Genomic DNA, 19,587 nt, shown 5'->3' with positions numbered 1-19,587 from the left:
GCACCCCAGAAGTGTGGAAAGTAACAATATGCCTAATTAGTTGCTTATTAGTTGATGAGGCCCTGGTACTAAATTCATGAGTGTGAGTTTCTTAAACTGTGAGCTTATTACAATGGTATCAGATATTGTGCTTATGCAGTCGTGGCACACATACGAAATAATCATACTATTCATATCATAACACTAACTAAATGCTAATGAAAGTTCATATCTTCAGTTTTTTTGCAAAGTTCATTACCTGGAAGGGTTAAAAGGCACCAAGTGAGGCACACATGGTTACTAAGCACCATAATTTCCAGCATTTAAACATACACAGGCAAAGCTAATCATTTCTACCTCGAAGAGCAGTAGACAGTCAAATCATGTTTCATCTCATGTAGGGCATAAGAGAGGAAGGATAAAGAATTCATACCTACGGTCAAAACAATTTTTGCAAGTAAATAACAACAGAATGTAGTTGCATATACCTGTGAGAACAGACATAATTAGAAGGAATAAAGACCATCAGCATATTTTTACATGAATGATCATTATAATATTCATATGCAAACTGATGCTGCTTTCATCCTACCATTAACGCTGGTGGATGCTATGGTCCTCACACTTGCAATATCTAAAGAGCATCGCCGTTAACCTAAACTCAAAGGGCACCTTCTCTTCCAGTTCGACAAACTCTAGAAGTCTGATTCACGATCGACATATAATCATTGTTTGTAGTATAGGCGCAAGCTGCGATTCAAGAGAGGCATACGGACAGAGATGATCAAGACAGGGCATCCTTTGTACAGATAGAAGTTTGTATGGTAACCAAAGTATGGAACATATGAGAAATGATTTGACCTAATTTAGAGGGAAGTGGTTATTATCCACATTGTACATTTCACCGTCATTGTTCTCTGTTATGATCAATTGAAAATTTTGCACATCTATCTAGCCAATGCGAGGAAGGTTCACATATACCATGGCTAGAAAGGTAGAAACCAATCAACCATGTCGGCTGCAAGGTACATCTGCTGATTTAGGGAGTTCAATTGCATGCTTTGACTTGGAAATCTGGATTCCCATCGATTTGAGCTTAATGCTTGCATCAATAGCGTATGGTAAATTCCTTCATGCTCTTATTACATTATGGTCATGCTAGGTAACTCGTCATTAAATAGACACCATTTAGCAGCATCACACTTTCTGAGCTGCTAAGTTATCTAAAGTTTCGACAATCACACTGCCTCCATATATACTTGAGACCACTTTCCACCTTTTTTGTTTGTGTTCCTTTGATGTGTCTTTTTGCTAGTGAGGTGAGATTTTAGAAGAAACGGAAAGGGAGATGTCAGTAGTTCGAACATGGCAAATTTGGTGGCTTTAACCAGCTGCCCCATAGGCCAGCAAGGTTTGGGTATCAGACCGATGCTCGGACGGGAGGCTGCAGAGGAGCGGGCTGCTCCATGAGGAAAATTAAAAAGAGGAGAGACGGAGAGGAAGCGCAAGGGAAAATGAGGAAGCAGATGACCACGGTGGAAAAGGGAGAGAAAAAGGAAGAAGCCTCCTGTTTGGTTTCTAGAGGGATGGATCGTGCTCTATCGTTGCTCAATTTTGATTTCACATGTTATGAATAAATGATTCCGTTTAATTAGGAATTGACCAATGCTCTTGTGATAATCCCATATACCAAAGCCTGCCCATCATCCATGGCGTGTTTTTTCCTACTCGTTGTTTCGCAAGTGACCTCATACAGACATAATAAATATAGGTTGGTTGACCTTCGTGTATAGTGTCATTAAGTTGTTGTAGGACATGGCAGTGAAAGCAAACTTGAGCTCCTTCAATAGTTAGCAAAAGGATTTATTTTTATGGTGGAAGGGTTGCTATCTATTCAAAATGTTCAGGCAGTTCCCAAGCTGCAATGTTCCAGAATACAATCTTCCTTAGTTAAAATATGGAACCATTCCCACAACCTTCCTTAGTTAAAATTTGTGCGGCGCCGTTAACCGAACTCCTCACCCACTCAACCCTAAATTTGTGATGACTTTTAAGCATCTCCTTCACTTCTTCAAAGAGTGGCCCTATCGCAGATTCGCTCAATAGCTGACGGGCAAGAAAACAGTGATTTCGACGTTGTGCACAGTAATTTCCTTGAAGTGCCAATTTTGCATTCAAAGTTGTGACAGATCGTCACAATTTTTTACAATTCAGACGCAATCACACAGGTGCACTTTCGAATACCTGCCACATAACCATATATAATTCAGGGTAGCAAAGTATTCTTTCATGGCAGCTCCTATTACATATTTAAGGGCATTGCAGTCATAGACTCACAGTACACAAATTAAATTTTTGTTTGAAAGAAGTGAAGCATGTATAGTTCATTTGGTACCGAAGACATGGCCACAACACAACTGAAAAGCAGAGTATTTCAAACAGCCCAACTGAAAAGCAGAGCACTTGCGACATCCCAAGGACTGCACGGCGTGCAGAAGCAGCCGATCAACAGAAACAAATGGCAAGTTAACATTTCAGTATACATCCTGACTTTATGTGGTGTTTACAAATTATGGCAACGACTTGACGCACTGGGATGTTTTTGGAGTGGCGGCGGTCAAATTGTAGTTGTTGGTATTGCGGAAATGCCGTGGCGACAACACACGTGTGTCTTTGATGGTGGTGTTGCGAGCACCCGGTCTCGAGCTCTGGGGCGAAAGCCTAGGTCAGACCCGAGTGGTCATACCTGGCAATGGCGATATATTTTATGACGTTGCCTTGTTGGAGCATTGCTCGGATATGTTCAGACTGTTTCTTCGCGGTGAAAACTTTGATTCTGGCCTTTGTGGTTGGATCAGGCGACGGTGGCGCTTGAGTGTCGCTTCCTTCCTGAATGCGTTGCTATTGAAGATTCTCGTTGTAGTTTGTCGATCGCTGATCTGATCGCTTTGGGCTTTTTTTTAATTTTTCTTTTTTCCAACGCCTTCACATAGCTTTTTGTCTTATGACTTTGCTAGTTGTTGGTGTGTGTTCACGCGTGTGTGTTTGGTTGGCTGTGTGCATCATAGTTATGCAGACGCCGGGTGTGTGCTCATATTGTATCCTCTCGTTGCTCCATTTGAGTCAATAAAATCAACCCTTTGCCGGAAAAAAAAGATTTTGCGGAGGAAAAAACAACTGAAAATCTGAAACCACCCTGCTGGCTGTTATTGAGATGAAACAAAGTGGGATGCTAATTAACTAATCAGTAAACACAGATGCAATCGACCAGCTTGCCAATTACGTCGTTGAGTTCCACGTATTTGATCTTTAGACGGTGCCGGATACCGGGGAACTTCTTTCCAGCCACCGCGGAACAGCACCGTCCCCAGATATTTCTGCACCCTCTTTAGCCCCTCGACGAAACTCTCAGCGCCGTCCACATCTTTCTTCTTCTCAAAGTAGCCCATCAAGGTCTCCGTCACGTCATGTGGTGGCACTGTCGGCGCACCAATGGGCACTCTTCAGATCCCCTACCTTGAGATAGTGTTCAATGAAAATCTCCCACGTCTTCATGTTAAACCTTCCTCCGCGCATCTTGGCACGCTTCTTAAGAGCAACAGCCTTGTCAAGCATACCATCTGTAACATATGCTTTCATCAGAGCATTTGGAAGCCCCATGTCTCCGTCATTGGTTATTATACACATTTTACCGTCATTGTTTTCCTTTGTGATCAACCGAAAATCATGCACATCTATCTAACCAACGCAAGGAAGGTTCACATAGACCATGGCCAGAAAGGTAGACACCTATCAACCATGTCGGCTGCAAGGTACATCTGCTGATTTAGGGAGTTCAATTGCATGCGTATGATGAAATCCTTCATGCACTTATTGCATTATAGTCATGCTAGTTAACTCTTCATGAAATAGACACCATTCAGCAGCTTGACACTTTCTGAGCTGCTAATTAGTTAACTAAAGTTTCTACTATCACTCTGCCTCTATATATACTTAAGAGTTAAGACCATTTGACACCTTTTGTGTTGGTGTTCCTTCGGTTGTCTGACTTTTGATGCATCTTTTTGCTAGTGAGGTGAGATTTTAGAAGAAACTGAAAAGGAAATGTGAGTATTTCGAACATGGCAAATTGGTGCTTTAACCAGCTGCCCCACAGACCGAAGCTCGGTTCAGGTGTAAGGCCGAAGGTCCGACGGGAGAGTGCAGAGGAGCGGGCTGCTCCGTGAGGAAAAGTAAAAGAGGAGAGACAGAGAGGAAGCATACTTAAAGGAGGAAGCAGATCACCATGGTGGAAAAGAGAGAGAAAGCGCAGGGGAAAAGGCAGAGTTGCTATTTTCCTTGAGATTGGTCGCCATGTGTGGCCTGGCACCCCGCATGACCCTGTAATTATCCCTTTGAACATCATGAACAAATATATGAGGGGGTTTCTACCTCAAAAAAAGGCTGTACCTGTGTGCACGTGTTTGCGCCGAGCCATGGCTGTTGTTTTTCTTTTCATTCTTTTTTTGAGGGAAGGACCTTTCCGTGGCTGTTAGTTTGATTGCTTCTTCAATTCTTCCAACCCAATCTAGCAATCTTCTTCTTGTTTTTTCTTGCAGGATCAATCTAGCAATCTTCACTCGCTCGGGGCCCATGGCTTCGTTTCCCGTCACACATGGAGGACGGAGCGGGTGAACACCGTGCAACTCTGCCGCAGGCCGGAGGGTTGCAACAGCTGCCATCTGCGCCTAGGTTTATAAATTATTTTAGCCCTCAATTTTAATCTGGTGGATGAAAATTGAATTGTATTCTTTTTTTTATAACACTTGCAGTCTTGGAGGAGATAACTGGTCTTGGTCGCCTGGTCTCGATTATAACATTATTGCTGCTAATTTTACAATCTTGTTTTTACAATCTTGTTGCCTATCCATGTTTTGGACATGGATAGCTAGAGGTGTGCTCTTTTTTTTTTGTTTTTACAATCTTGTTGCCTAAAAACAATTATCTAGTTCCGAGAAAAGAAAAAGGAGAAAATGAGCACATCAGTTGACAAAATTTTTAGAAGGAGGTTATGAATAAATTTATTTTTTGGAGTGACACCACTAATAATCTAAAGCAATTAGATGTCAATATTATTGAAGCATTACAACCTATTATTATCAAATACAACCTATGTATCTAGACAATTTGAGACGGAGTACTATTTATAACAGAAAATTATATTATAGTTTATGGCTTTACAAGAATTTTTCCATATCAAAGTATGGAATTCCTACTTTCTCCACCGCAGCCGTTGGGCCCACTCTTGGGGTCCACCATTGGGCCCTCGAAACTCCATGGCCAGCCCTGGATCTGATAGGCAAGAAACAATGGTTTCCACGAAGTGTCGATTCTGCTTTCAAAGTTGTGAGGATCTTGAAAACACAACTCAGACACAGTCCCAGTTGCACCTTTAGACTACCTGTCAGTCCCAGTTGCACCTTTAGACTACCCGTCAGTCCCAGTTGCACCTTTAGAGTACCCGTCGTATAGCTTAGCAGCGGATTCGTTCATTGTAGCCCATATCACACATGTAAGGATACTACACTCAGAGTACATGAATTCAAAATATGATTCCAACAAGCAAATCATGTACAGTTCATTCAGTGGGCCGACGACGAGGCCATGGTTCAACTGAAAAGCAGAGCATTTCAAACAGCCCAATCACTCTGATGGTGTGTAGAAATCTTGGTGAACCGTGATAAATGCCAGCCTAACATTTCAGTACACATCCTGGAGTTACAGATTTGGCAGAAGAAAACAACATATAATCTGAAAGCGTACTGTTGTCTGTTATTAAGACGGAACAAAGTGGGATGCTAACCAATTAATCAATCAACAGTTTCAGTCGCTAACTTCCACATTTTTTATCTTTACGGTGTCTCATGCCAGGGAACTTCTTTCCAGATAAGTTCATACCAACGATTCCAACACCAGTAACTCCAGATCTTTCTCCAACTTCGTTAGCACCTCAACTGATTTCTCGGCTACGTCTACGTCTTTCTTCTTCTCAAAGCAGCCCATCAAGGTCTGTGCACCATCAGTATCCATGTCCGTGGGCAACTAACATTTCTCTGTTTTTACCTTCCATTATTTCCCAGGTCGCTAACTATGATAACTGCCCAAGTCTTTGAGAAGGCGGTTGGCAAGATCATATTCATCGGAAACCAAACTATCACTCGTGAACGAATATGTTGCTGGATTCATCAGGCTTCGCTTACAGAGCAGACTGCGGTTAATTTGAGAGCTTGTACCTCCCTGTAAGTTTCTTCTTTCGTCTTTGCTGGACAGTGATTATGACTGAAATAAGCAAGCTTAACTTTTACAGAGTATGGTCAGAACTGGCTGGATACCCCACTTCGAAAGGAAGGACTTGAAAAAATTGCATGGTAAAAAAGTGTGAATATGGCAAGAGCCAGAAAGCCGTGTCAAGATAATTTCCTCTGCGCTGTCATCAGTTCGGATGAAAATAAAATGGTATACAACTTTGTCTCTCAGTGAACATCGGCTGAAATAAACTCCAATACATATGTCTTATTGCAGAAGATGACACCATCCAACGGAAGTGGTAAGAGTCTGGTAATTACTCCGCGGCTTTTGCGTACGCTTGCCAAATCCATGGGCCATCAACTTCTCAAAACTGTGGAAAGGCAAGGTCCAGCCCAAATGCAAGTTCTTCCTCTGGTCCCTTGTGGCTGAGGGAAAGAATCCTGACGGGCAATGCCTCGGAAGGCATGTATTTTTTTAAAGGAGGAAGACCCCCGGCCTCTGCATCTGGACGATGCATGCAGCCATCTATCTATCTATCTATCTATCTATACGTCTATACCTCTATATACCTTACCTATACTAATTCTTAACTTTCTAGAAATTCTCACGTAAATTAGATTTTACGAGCCGTTCATCTAGCGTGGGACCGAGTTATTACGGTGTAGATCTTGCCATAACTCATTAATAATTAAAACTGGAAGCACCTCATGTTAATTAATCCTTAAAACTAGAAGCGACAGCCGTTGGATATTGTTAAAGAGAAAGTAAGTCGTTAGATGTCTGATTGGTTGCACCGAACGATTATATGAGTAAATTAAAGGCCCGTACGATAGCCCTAAAGTCCAGCCCAGCCCTGCATCTTTCCTTCGTAAAGCCCTTGGCTTCTACGATTCATGGCGTGCGTCCTGTCGCCGCCATTTTCCTCTTTCCTCGGCAGCTCGGCAGCACCACCAGGATCCTCATGAAAGTGTTTATCCAGCAGCCATGTTGTTGTCGTACACATCAGAGATCATGATCCATCCATCCATCAAAGGCATTTACTTTAGCCACTATCCTCCATGACATGGATTCATCATTGCTACGCCAAATTATACTCCCTCCGTGCCTAAATATAAGCCTTTTTAGAGATTACACTATAGACTGCATACGAAGCAAAATGAATGAATCTACACTCTAAATTATGTCTATAAACATCCGTATGTTGTTTATAGTAGAATCTCTAAAAAGACTTATATTTAGGAACGGAGGGAATACATGTCTCAGCCCAAATGGGGAAAATTAGGTACAGTCGCCTAGCTGACTTATAATGTTTCCTTTGGTGATTACTCCTGATGAGGATCACGCTAGGCCTACTTTTACTTGCCGGCTGCACAACTGGCACAGGTACGTGCATGGCTAGATCCAAGAATTAATTCGGTTGTAATGAAGGAGCACATACATGTACATGTATACAAGCTTTGGTCAATAGCAACACGCACATGTACATATATACAATCCTGCCATGCAATCAGGCAGATGGACTAATTCCGTTGTAAAGAAGGAGCATCAAGTGAATGCGTAGGGCAGCCAAGTGACTGTTTGCTATGTTGATTCTGTAAATCTTCAATACCTTCTTTCTTTTTGGTTATTTCGTTCTTCTTCGAGTCTAATAGGTATGTGTCTAATAGGTATGTGTCGTGCAATGGTGAAGACCTGAAACTAATATGTACTGTTCAGCCTACCATCCCTCTGGACGGAATTCAGATCGGCATGAGGCAGTGAAACTCCGTGTTAAGTGACGATCGTCAGCGCGTGTTAGTCGTTGTTCTCGATGGGATTCAAGTACGTGTCGTGCATCGATCCTTTGTATAGATGAAAACCTGAAACTTTCCTCAATAGCTCATTACATTTACTGTTATGCTATGTTCAACCAACCGTCGCTATCGACGGGATCCAGGTCGGCGTGAGGCGGTGAAACTCGGTGTTCAGTGACAGCCACCGGCGCGTGTTGGTCGTCGTTCTCGATGGGATTCAGGGATGTGTCGTGCATCGATCCTCTATATAGATGAAAACCTGGAGAAAGGTATCTTTCCTCAATAGCGCATTAGATTTACCATTATGCTCTGTTCAAAATACCGTCTCTCTCGACGGGATTAAGATCGGCGTGAGGCGGTGAAACTCAATGTTAACTCACGGCCACCAGCGCATGTTGGTCTTCATTCTCGATGGCATCCAGTTCACGGGCACGCTCCCGCATGATGATGTCATGCACCATGCTCTCCCGATTTTGGGGCCCAATCCCCAATCTCCAGCATGAGAACCTGGTCGAGGTCATCGTCGCATGCAACCACCAATCCAAGCATATTAAGTAATCAATCTGCACGTTCAATATTTTTGTTCTGTTCTTTTTTGCATCAATGCTGAAGCCAGACTTGCAGGAAGATTTTTGTTATAAAGTATTTTACTTTTGTAGCTTAACACTGACTTCATCCATGTAAACAAACTAAATCGTACAAGAGTTGTAGTTCCTTATTTTTTACATATGTGCATTGCTGATAGTGGTGCCGAATAACTATTCACACATATTAGATCCTCGGTTTCCTTTTCTCATGATGCATTGAGATATTTTTAGGCTTCAAACCACTCTAAGAATGTTCACATTGCTCGACAACCCTGAGCTTTCTCGCCAATTAGCATCTATTAACTATTGTTGTACTTTCTTTTCTTCCTCTTACCGTTTACATGCTTTGTCATCACTTATGCTGATGAACTAGACAGCTCTTCACCAACAACTTCACATGCAAGAATATGGTGAATTGGTACTTATTAACTAAAGGAAAAATAGATATTGAAGGAAGGATTATACTGTTTATACATGTCCTATGGATGCTGTTGTATAATCTAATGTCTGATTTTTTTCTATAGACTTATCCGTTTATATTTAGTATAATCCCGATGGTATACCTGGTAGTTGTCTTATCATGGTAATTCTCCTATTCCTTTCACTATTTTTTAGGCCATTTATAAGTAATAAATGATTGAGTTTCGTAAAGATGGTGCCATCGTAGTGGTTCTTAATTAGGTTATCAATGCTCAATCGTTAGAAAAATAGTAACATAATAAATGAGGTGTATGTTTTAAGAATCATGTGATAAAATGTTTTCAAGTTGTTGCTTGATTTTGTTATACATATCAAATGTTTCTTCGAAGTCATATAATTATCAAATAGCTGCTTATAATTTATGTTCGTTTTGTTTTGCATCTTGGATATTCATGCCATGCAAACCATTTTATGGTTCTCTACTATTTAAATCATCAAGAACAGTATATAAATTATGTTTGTTTTGTTTTGGAAATGTATATGAAAATGCAGTTTTCTTCTGAAATTTTTGAGCATGAAATGTAAGTATGTGATGCAGTGTACGCCCAAGTTCATTTTTTGTTTGGAATTCCTTATATGATTTGTTTACTACTCCGAGATAACCAGCCTCATACATATTGCCATATGGTAACCAAATTTTTAATGCTTTCATTACTAATATTTAATATTTAATAGGACATTTTCTGAATTCTATATATGCTAATATGTAGATATATGTGTATCAGATATAACCTATTAATATCTACATATGTTCTCAAAATGACTAGCCCGTGCGGATGCACGGGTTGACGACTAGTTTTATTAATTATTCAGAAAGACCTTACAAAGTAGCACATCAGTAAGTCTGAAGCCACCATCTTGCAACATCTGTCGCTACTTCTAGGGGTGTCGATAGTCCGAGCCTAATACCAAACAAACCCCGCACCTAAGCCTAATATCTAAAACCGGAGGCCCCAGCCAAGCCATATACCTGGTCTGGGGCACACACCAGTCTGGCGCACTCTCAGAGGGCACCGCCGCCATCTTCCACCGATCCATCTTCAGAGCAGATACTGACGCCATGACCTTGCCAGGTCTGCCATCAACGCCACCACGACGCCAGACATCGCCATCCTCATGCGCGAGTCCATCTACACACATCGAACGCCGACACTCCACTGCGTCACGCCGCCGAGATCCACACTCGTCTATACGTAAGATGCAACACCGCTCCATCAAAGATGATGTGCGCTCGTCCCTCGAGCCCATGCACACCTAGAAGACTGACGCCCCCAAGGGGGAAACGACGCTAGAGCGCCACCGTTATCCAATCTACCCATCTAGGTCTGGAACTTCTCCACGGTGATGTCTTCAAGAAGAGAACGACACAGAATACTGTCGTCATCGCCGGCCTTGGCATCTAGCCAAGCGCAAGGTTTCACCCAGATTTGTTCGAAGAACCTCCATCAAGTCTTGTGTACGGATCGCCGCCACATCCACCGGGGACTGGAAGTAGGCTCCGGGCCGTCGCCGCCGCCTAACCAGCCAGCAGCCATGTCGTGCAAGCAGCGGGACCGCCCGCAAGCCCCCGCCGCGCCACCGGAGAGCACTACACCAGACCGCGCTGCCGGCCCAGGAGAGGACGACGCCACGTACACCCAGCAAACACAGCCGCCAGCCCATGCCATCGCGCCACCGCGCCCCACGGCCGCTCCTATCGCCACTAGAAGAAAGCGTCCCGCTTCGCCATCCTCGGGCGGGAGGAGAAGAAGGCCACGCCACCGCTTAGGCTGAGCAGGCTTTGCCTGGCGACCTACGCCGGCGGCGGCGAGGAGGGGTGAGGGATGGCAAATCTGGGTGCCCCCGTTCGACCGCGGGGACGGCGCGAGGAGAGGAGATCTGGGCTGCTTTGGTGGATCTGAGGGGGAGATTGAAGGAAATATGCCCTAGAGGCAATAATAAAGTTGTTATTTTATATTTTCTTATTCATGATAAAGGTTTATTATTCTTGCTAGAATTGTATTGATCGAAAACTTAGATACATGTGTGAATACATAAACAAATATTGTGGCCCTAGTAAGCCTCTACTAGACTAGCTCGTTGATCAAAGACGGTTAAGGTTTCCTAAACATAGACATGTGTTGTCATTTGATAATGGGTCACATCATTACGAGAATGATGTGATGGACAAGACCCATCCGTTAGCTTAGCATGTTAATCGTTCAGTTTATTGCTATTGCTTTCTTCATGTCAAATACTTATTCCTTCGACTATGAGATTATGCAACTCCCGGATACCGGAGGAATACCTTGTGTGCTATCAAACGTCACAACGTAACTGGGTGATCATAAAGATGCTCTACAGGTATCTCCGAAGGTGTTTGTTGAGTTGGCATCGATCGAGATTAGGATTTGTCACTCCAAGTATCAGAGAGGTATCTCTGGGCCCTCTCGGTAATACACATCATAAGCTTGCAAGCAAATGACTAAGGAGTTAGTCACAAGGTGATGTATTACGGAACGATTAAAGAGACTTGCCGGTAACGAGATTGAACTATATCGATGATCGAATCTCGGGCAAGTAACATATCGATGGACAAAGGGAATTACGTATATTTTCATAATGGTTCGACCGATAAAGATCTTCGTATAATATGTAGGAGCCAATATGGGCATCCAGGTTTCGCTATTGGTTACTGACCAGAGATGTGTCTCTGTCATGTCTACATAGTTCTTGAGCCCGTAGGGTCCGCATGCTTAACGTTCGTTGACGATATAGTGTCATATGAGTTATATGATTCAGTGACCGAATGTTGTTTGGAGTCTCGAATGAGATCACGGACATGACGAGGAGTCTCGAAATGGTCGAGAGGTAAAGATTGATATATAGGATGATGGTATTTGGACACCGGAATTGTTTCCGGGCACCCCCCCCCCCCAACAAGATATGGGTCGTACGTATGGGCCAAAGGAGGGGACAGACCAACCCACAAGGCGGCTGGTGCGCCCCCTCCCTTGTTTGGACAGCCCTAGGGAAGGAAAAGTGGGATGGCTAGCCCCTCCCGCCTTTCCCTCTCATGGGAGAAAGGAAAGGGGGGTGCCACCCTCCCCTACCTTTCCCCGAACTCCAAATAAGGAAAGGGGTGCGGCCTGTGAGGGACCCCAAGTAGGATTTCTACTACTTGGGCACCTCCTTTGGCTGCTCCTCCCTCCCTCCCACCTATATATATGTGCGAAGGGGGCTCCTAGCACATAACAGACAATTGCCTCGCCGTGTGCGGTGCCCCCCTCCACGGTTTACACCCCCGGTCATATTTTCATAGTGCTTAGGCAAAACCCTGCGGAGATCACTTCACCATCAATGTCACCACATCATCGTGTTGTGGAACTCATCCAATACCTCGCCGTCTTGCTAGATCAAGAAGGCGGAGGACATCACCGAGCTGAACGTGTGCTGAACGCGGAGGTGCCGTACGTTCGTTACTCGATCGGTTGGATCGCGAAGAAAGTTTGACTACATAAACCGCGTTGTGAAACGCTTCCACTTACGATCTATGATGGTACGTACACAGACTCTCCCCCTCGTTTCCATGCATCTCCTTGGATAGATCATTGCGCGTGCGTAGAAATTTTTTGTTTTCCATGCAACGTTTCCCAACTGTGGCATCCCTCCCAGGTCTATGCGTAGATGATATGCATGAGTAGAACACAAAGAGTTGTGCACGGTGATAGTCATACTGCTTATCACCAACGTCTTATTTTGATTCGGCGGTATTGTGAGACGAAGCGGCCCGGACCAACCTCACATGTCCACGCACATGATAACGGTTCCACCGACTGACATGCAACTAGTTTTGCATAAAGGCGGTTAGCGGGTGTCGATTTCTCCTACTTTAGTTGAATTAAATTTGACTATGGCCAGTCCATGAAGAAGGTTGAAACAACAAACTTGATCAATCATCGTTGTGGTTTTATGCGTAGTAAGAACTATTCTTGCTAGAAGCCCGTAGCATCCACGTAAAACTTGCAACAACATAGTAGAGGACGTCTAACTTGTTTTTGCAGGGCATGTTGTGATGTGATATGGTCAAGATATGATCTGATATGTGTTGATGTATGAGATGATCATGTTTTTTTGTATCGACAACCGACAGGAGCCTTAGGGTTGTCTCGTTATTGTATGAAGCGCAAGCGTCATGTAATTGCTTTACTTTATCACTATGCGTTAGCAATAGTTGTAGAATGAAGCAATAGTTGGCATGACGACCTCAACACAACGACGCTATGATGGAGATCAAAGTGTTGAGCCAGTGATGATGGAGATCATGATGATGCTTTGGAGATGGAGATCAACAGCACGAGATGATGATGGCCATATCATGTCACATATTTTGATTGCTTGTGATGTTTATCTTTTATGCATCTTTTTTTGCTTAGTACGGAGGTAGCATTATAAGATGATCCCTCCACTAAATTTCAAGGTAAAAGTGTCCTCCCTGAGTATGCACTGTTGCTACAGTTCGTTGTGTTGAGACACCACATGGTGATCGGGTGTGATAGACTCTATGTTCACATATAATGGGTGTAAGACAGTTTTGCGCATGAAGAATACTTGGGTTAAACCTTTTTTGCGGGAATACTTGGTTTAACTTGACGAGCCTAGCATGTACAGTTATGGTCTCGGAACACTTGAGACCGAAAGCTCGAATATGAGTCATATAGTAGATATGATCAACATAGGGATGTTCACCATTGATGACCACCCCATCTCACGTGATGATCGGACATGGGTTAGTAGACTTGTATCATGTATCACTTAGATAAACTTGAGGGATGTTTATTTAAGTGGGAGTTCATTAGTAATTTGATTAATTGAGCTTAATTTGTTATGAACTTAGTCTTGATACTTTTGCATATCTATGTTGTAGATCAATAGCCTCGCGATATAGCTCCTATATTCTTTTGATATATTCCTACAGAAAACTAAGTTGAAAGATGATAGTAGCAATGATGCGGACTGGGTCCATGATCTGGGGATTATCCTCATTGATGCACAGAAGAATTATGTCCTTTATGCACCGCTAGGTGAAAAACCTGTTGTAGGAACAGATGAAGACATTATGAACATTTTGCAAGCTCGATATGATGACTACTTGATAGTTTAGTGCGTCATGCTTTAGGGCTTAGAATCATGACTTCAAAAACGTTTTGAACACCATAGAGCATATGAAATATTCCAAGAACTGAAAATTGGTATTTTAGATTCATGCCCATGTCAAGAGGTATGAGACCCCTTACTAGTATTTTGCCTACAAGATGGAGGAGAATAGCTAAGCCAGTGAGCGTGTACTCAGAATGTTTGGGTACTACAATCGCTTGAATCAAGTGGGAGTTAATCTTCTAGATAAGGTAGTGATTGACAGAGTTCTCTAGTCACTATCACAAAGCTATTAGAACTTCATGATGAACTATAATATGCAAGGGATAACGAAAGCGATTCCCGAGCTCTTCGCGGTGCTGAATTCAGCGAAGGTAGAAATCAAGAAAGAGCATCAAGTGTTGATGGTTAACAAGACCACTAGTTTCAAGAAAAAGGGCAAAGCGAAAGAAAGGGAACTTCAAGAAGAATGACAAGCAAGTTTCCACTCCCATGAAGAAGCCCAAAGCTGGGCCCAAGCCTGAAACTGAGTGCTTCTACTGCAAAGGAAATGGTCACTGGCGGATAAGAAGGATGGCAAAGTGAACAAAGGTATATTTGATATACAGGTTATTGATGTGTACCTTACTAGTGTTCGTAGTAGCCCCTTGGTATTTGAAATCAGTTCAGTTGCTAAGATTAGTAAATCGAAACAGGAGTTGCAGAATAAACAAAGACTAGTTAAGGGCGAGGTGACGATGAGTGTTGGAATTGATTCCAAGGTTGATATGATCAACATAGCACACTCACTCTACCTTCGGGATTAGTGTTGAACCTAAGTAAATGTTATTTGGTGTTTCCGTTGAGCATGAATATGAATAGATCATGTTTTGTTGCAATACGGTTATTAATTGAAGTCAAAGAATAGTTGTTGCTCTGTTTACATGAATAAAACCTTCTATTGTCATACTCTCAATGTCAATGATTTATTGAATCTCAATCACAGTGATACACATATTCATAATATTGATGCCAAAAGATGCAAAATTGACAAAGATAGTGCAACATACTTGTGGCACTATCATTTAGGTCATATTGGTGTAAAGCGCATGAAGAAACTCCATGCATATGGACTTTTGGAATCACTTGATTATGAATCATTTCATACTTGTGAACCATGCCTCATGGGCAAGATGTCTGAAACTCTGTTCTCTAGAACAGTGGAGCGATCTAATGACTTATTGGAAATAATGCATGCTGATGTATGCGATCCGATGAGTGTTGAAACATGCGGCAGGTATCGTTATTTTCTCACCTTCACAAATGATTTGAGTAGGTATGGGTATATCTACTTAATGAAACAAACAAGTCTGAAACATTTGAAAAGTTCAAAGAATTTCAGAGTGGAGTGGAGAAGCATTGTAACAAGAAAATAAAGTTTCTACGATCTGATCGCGGAGGCGAATATTTGAGTTACGAGTTTGGCCTTTATTTAAAAACAATATGGAATAGTTTCACAACTCACACCACCTAGAACACCACGACGTAATGGTGTGTTCGAACGACGTAACCGTACTTTGTTCGATATGGTGCGTTCTATGATGTCTCTTACCGATTGACCACTATCGTTTTGGGGTTGTGCATTAGAGATAGTCGCACTCAAGTTAAATAGCGCACCGTCTAAATCCGTTGAGACGACACCGTATGAACTATGGTTTGGCAAGAAACCTAAGCTGTCATTCCTTGAAGTTTGGGGTTGCGACACTTATGTCAAAAGGCTTCAGCCTGATAAGCTCGAACCCAAATCGGAGTAGTGCGTCTTCATAGGATACCCTAAGGAAACAATTGGGTACACCTTCTACCACAGACCTGAAGGCAAGATCTTTGTTGCCAAGAATGCAACCTTTTAGAGAAGGACTTTCTCTCGAAAGAAGTGAGTGGGAGGGAAGTGGAACTTGATGAGGTAATCGTACCTTCTCTCAAATTGGAAAGTAGCACATCATAGAATCCATTCCTGTGATGCCTACAACAACTGGAGAGGAAGCATATGACAATGATCATGAAACTTTAGATCAAGTTGCTACTGAACCATGTAGGTCAACCAGAGCACGATCCGCACCAGAGTGGTATGGTAATCCTGTACTAGAAGTCATGTTATTAGACCAAGGTGAACCTCCGAACTATGAAGAATCTATGTTGAGCCCAAATTCCGATAAATGGCTTGAGGCCAGGATATCTGAGATAGGATCCATATATGAGAACAAAGAGTGGACTTTGGTGGACTTTCCCGATGATCGGCAAGGCATTGAGAATAAATGGATCTTTGAGAAGAAGACAGACACTGATGGTAATGTCACCATCTACAAAGCTTGACTTGGCACAAAAGTTTTTCGACAAGTTCAAGAGGTTGACTACGATGAGACTGTAACACCCTCGATGCGGCTATAGCTCCCACGTGTCGAGGCACGACTTAGAGACATAACCGCATTGAAAGCAATGTCGCAAGTCAGGAAATCATTACAACATCCCATGTAATACATAATAAAAGGGGTACATAACATAGTTGGCTTACACTCGCCACGTCACATCAGAGTACATAATTAACATCCATCAAACAAACACTCATGGCCCGACTACGGCGCCAAAATAGAAAAGAACCCAACATGCGACAAGGCCCTGAATCGATCCCCAACTAGGCACCACTACTGATCATCGGGAAAGGAAACATAATAACGCTGAGAGTCTTCGTCGAACTCCCACTTGAGCTCGTACTCGTCACCTAGAGCGAAATCACCTGGACCTGCATCTGGAGTTATAGTATCTGTGAGCCACAGGGACTTAGCAATCTCACACCCTCGCGATCAAAACTATTTAAGCTTATAGGAATGGATAAGGCAAATATATGTGGAGCTGCAGCAAGCGACTAGCATATGTGGTGGCTAACTTATCCGCAAAAGAGAGCGAGAAGAGGAGGCAAGGCGCGAGCGAGAATCTAGAGGAACAACCTGCGCAAGCATAACTCCAACACCGTGTCCACTTCCCGGACTCCGCCGAGAAGAGGCCATCACGGCAACACACTCAGTTGATTCATTTTAATTAATTAAGGTTTTAGTTATCTACAACCGGACATTAACAAATTCCCATCTGCCTATAACCGCGGGCACGGCTTTCGAAAGTTCAATCCCTGCAGGGGGTCCCAACTTAGCCCATGACAAGTTCTCACGGTCAACGAAGGAATAGACCTCCACCCGAGACACACCGATCAGACTCGGCAACCCGGTACAACAAGACAATTCGATAGGTTAAAACAAGACCAGCAACACCGCCCGAATGTGCCGACAAATCCCGATAGGAGCTGCACATATCTCTTTCTCAGGGCACACTCAGATGAGCGCTCCATACAACTAAAACCAAACCTCGAGTTTCCCCGAGGGGGCGCTGCACAAGACTCTAGTTTGAACCAACGCTCAGAGGAGCACTGGCCCGGGGGGGTTAAAATAAGATGACCTTCGGGCTCCGGAAACCCAAGGGAAAAAGAGGCTAGGTGGAAAATGGTAAAACCAATGTTGGGCATTGCTGGAAAAGCTTTAATCAAGGCGAACTATCAAGGGGTTCCCATTATAGCCCAACCGCGTAAGGGACGCAACAATCCGGGAACATAACACCGATATGACGGAAACTAGGGCGGCAAGAGTGGAACAAAACACTAGGCGAGAGGCCGAGCCTTCCACCCTTTACCAGGTATATAGATGCCTTACGATAACATAGCAATATAATGATATCCCAACAAGGAAAATAAATGTTCCAACAAGGAACAGCTCCAATCTTCGCCTGCAACTAACAACGCTATAAGAAAGGCTGAGCAAAGCGGTAACATAGCCAATCAACGGTTTGCTAGGACAATGGTGGGTTAGAGGTTCAACATGGCAATTGGGAGGCTGACAAGCAAAAGGTAGGCATCGTAGCAGTGGCAAAGCAAAAGAGCGAGCAAACTAGCATAGCAAAGATAGTAGTGATTTCGAGGGTATGATCATCTTGCCTGCACAGTTGTTAGAGTTGACTGGATCCTCACAAGCAAACTCAACGGGCTCCTCGGTAGCAAACTCGTCTCCCGGCTCTACCCAACAAGACAAACAAGCAACAAGGATACAATCAACCACGTGCAAGACCAAGCAATATGATTAAATGACGATATGCTATGCGGGATGCGATGCGGGATGCAAAATGCAAGATATGACAGGAAAAGCATGAACCTGGCATCAACTTGGAAAACCAAGTGTGCCACTGGATAGAGGGGATGAAATCGCTTGAAAACGATATAAAGATCATTGGAATCGGAGTTACGGTTTGGAAATGGCAAGCGTTTTAAGATATGACACCGGTCTGCGATTTACAGCAAGTAGGCATCTAAATGCAACGAAATGAACATGCTACAGCCACCAAACATGAAAACAAAATACATGGCAGTGATGTACACAAGATGGTTAACAAAAGACTAGCACTGAGCCACGGACAATTCATCCATTATGAGGTTCAAACAAGCATGGCTAAAACGCAAATGCAAAACAGATTCCACACAGTGAAATTAACACTAGTCTGAAATTTCAGATCACGATGCTCTCTTCGGAGCAGCAAAACAACAATGATACATGACCTGAATATGACAAGTAAGAACATGGCATGGAGCTACTCAACAAGCTTAACAAAACACCCAAAGTGACCTGGGGCCAAAAGGGATCACAAAATATATTAACGGGCACACGAACATAGCTAAAACACAATCAGTTTTCAGACTTAGTGAAAACTGAGACATGCAGAAATTTAACTCGCGAAGGCATGTAAACGAGCTCAATGCACTCACTGCGGTGCAAGTCATGGCAAGGAAAGGATATAGCCAGCAAGAAGGAACAATATGCTGGCTACACATGTCAAGAACAAAGGTATAGCATGCATGGATCACTAACAATAGCACCGGCAAAATCGCAAACAAGTTGACGATCTGCCCAGATTAACAACGAAGCAAAAGTTGAGCTCGATTGAGTCAACCTAGAGCACTCCACATATGCAAACAAAGATATGGATAGATAGAGCATAACATAAGTATCAAAACTCCCTTACTGATCATCCTCAAAAGAGGCACGGATCACTAGGAAACAAGCTGGACATATAGCATCATGAACTAAAATATCCCAGACTTAGTGAAAATCACTAAGTCCCTGAAATCTGCATTCTCAGGTACCTCTCTTCGCAAGCTTGCACAAGACAACACACACATCCTAAAAATGCATGGGTGGCACCTCTGGAAAGAAGACAAAATGCTTAACAATTCATCCCAAAGGGGCACA

The 19,587-nt window shown here is 43.1% G+C and overlaps 1 pseudogene; it reads right to left on the bottom strand.

The window, feature by feature from the left end:
- Positions 1-3,223: 3,223 nt before the first annotated feature.
- On the bottom strand, positions 3,224-3,639 carry LOC123084344 (pentatricopeptide repeat-containing protein At1g60770-like; annotated as a pseudogene).
- Between the last annotated feature and the right edge of the window lie 15,948 nt (positions 3,640-19,587).

Source organism: Triticum aestivum, chromosome 4A (genome assembly GCF_018294505.1).
Source record: "Triticum aestivum cultivar Chinese Spring chromosome 4A, IWGSC CS RefSeq v2.1, whole genome shotgun sequence".
Classification (NCBI taxonomy): Eukaryota; Viridiplantae; Streptophyta; class Magnoliopsida; order Poales; family Poaceae; genus Triticum; species Triticum aestivum.
Note: the sequence above shows the minus strand (reverse complement) of the source record. Positions and strands in the feature narration are given on the sequence as shown.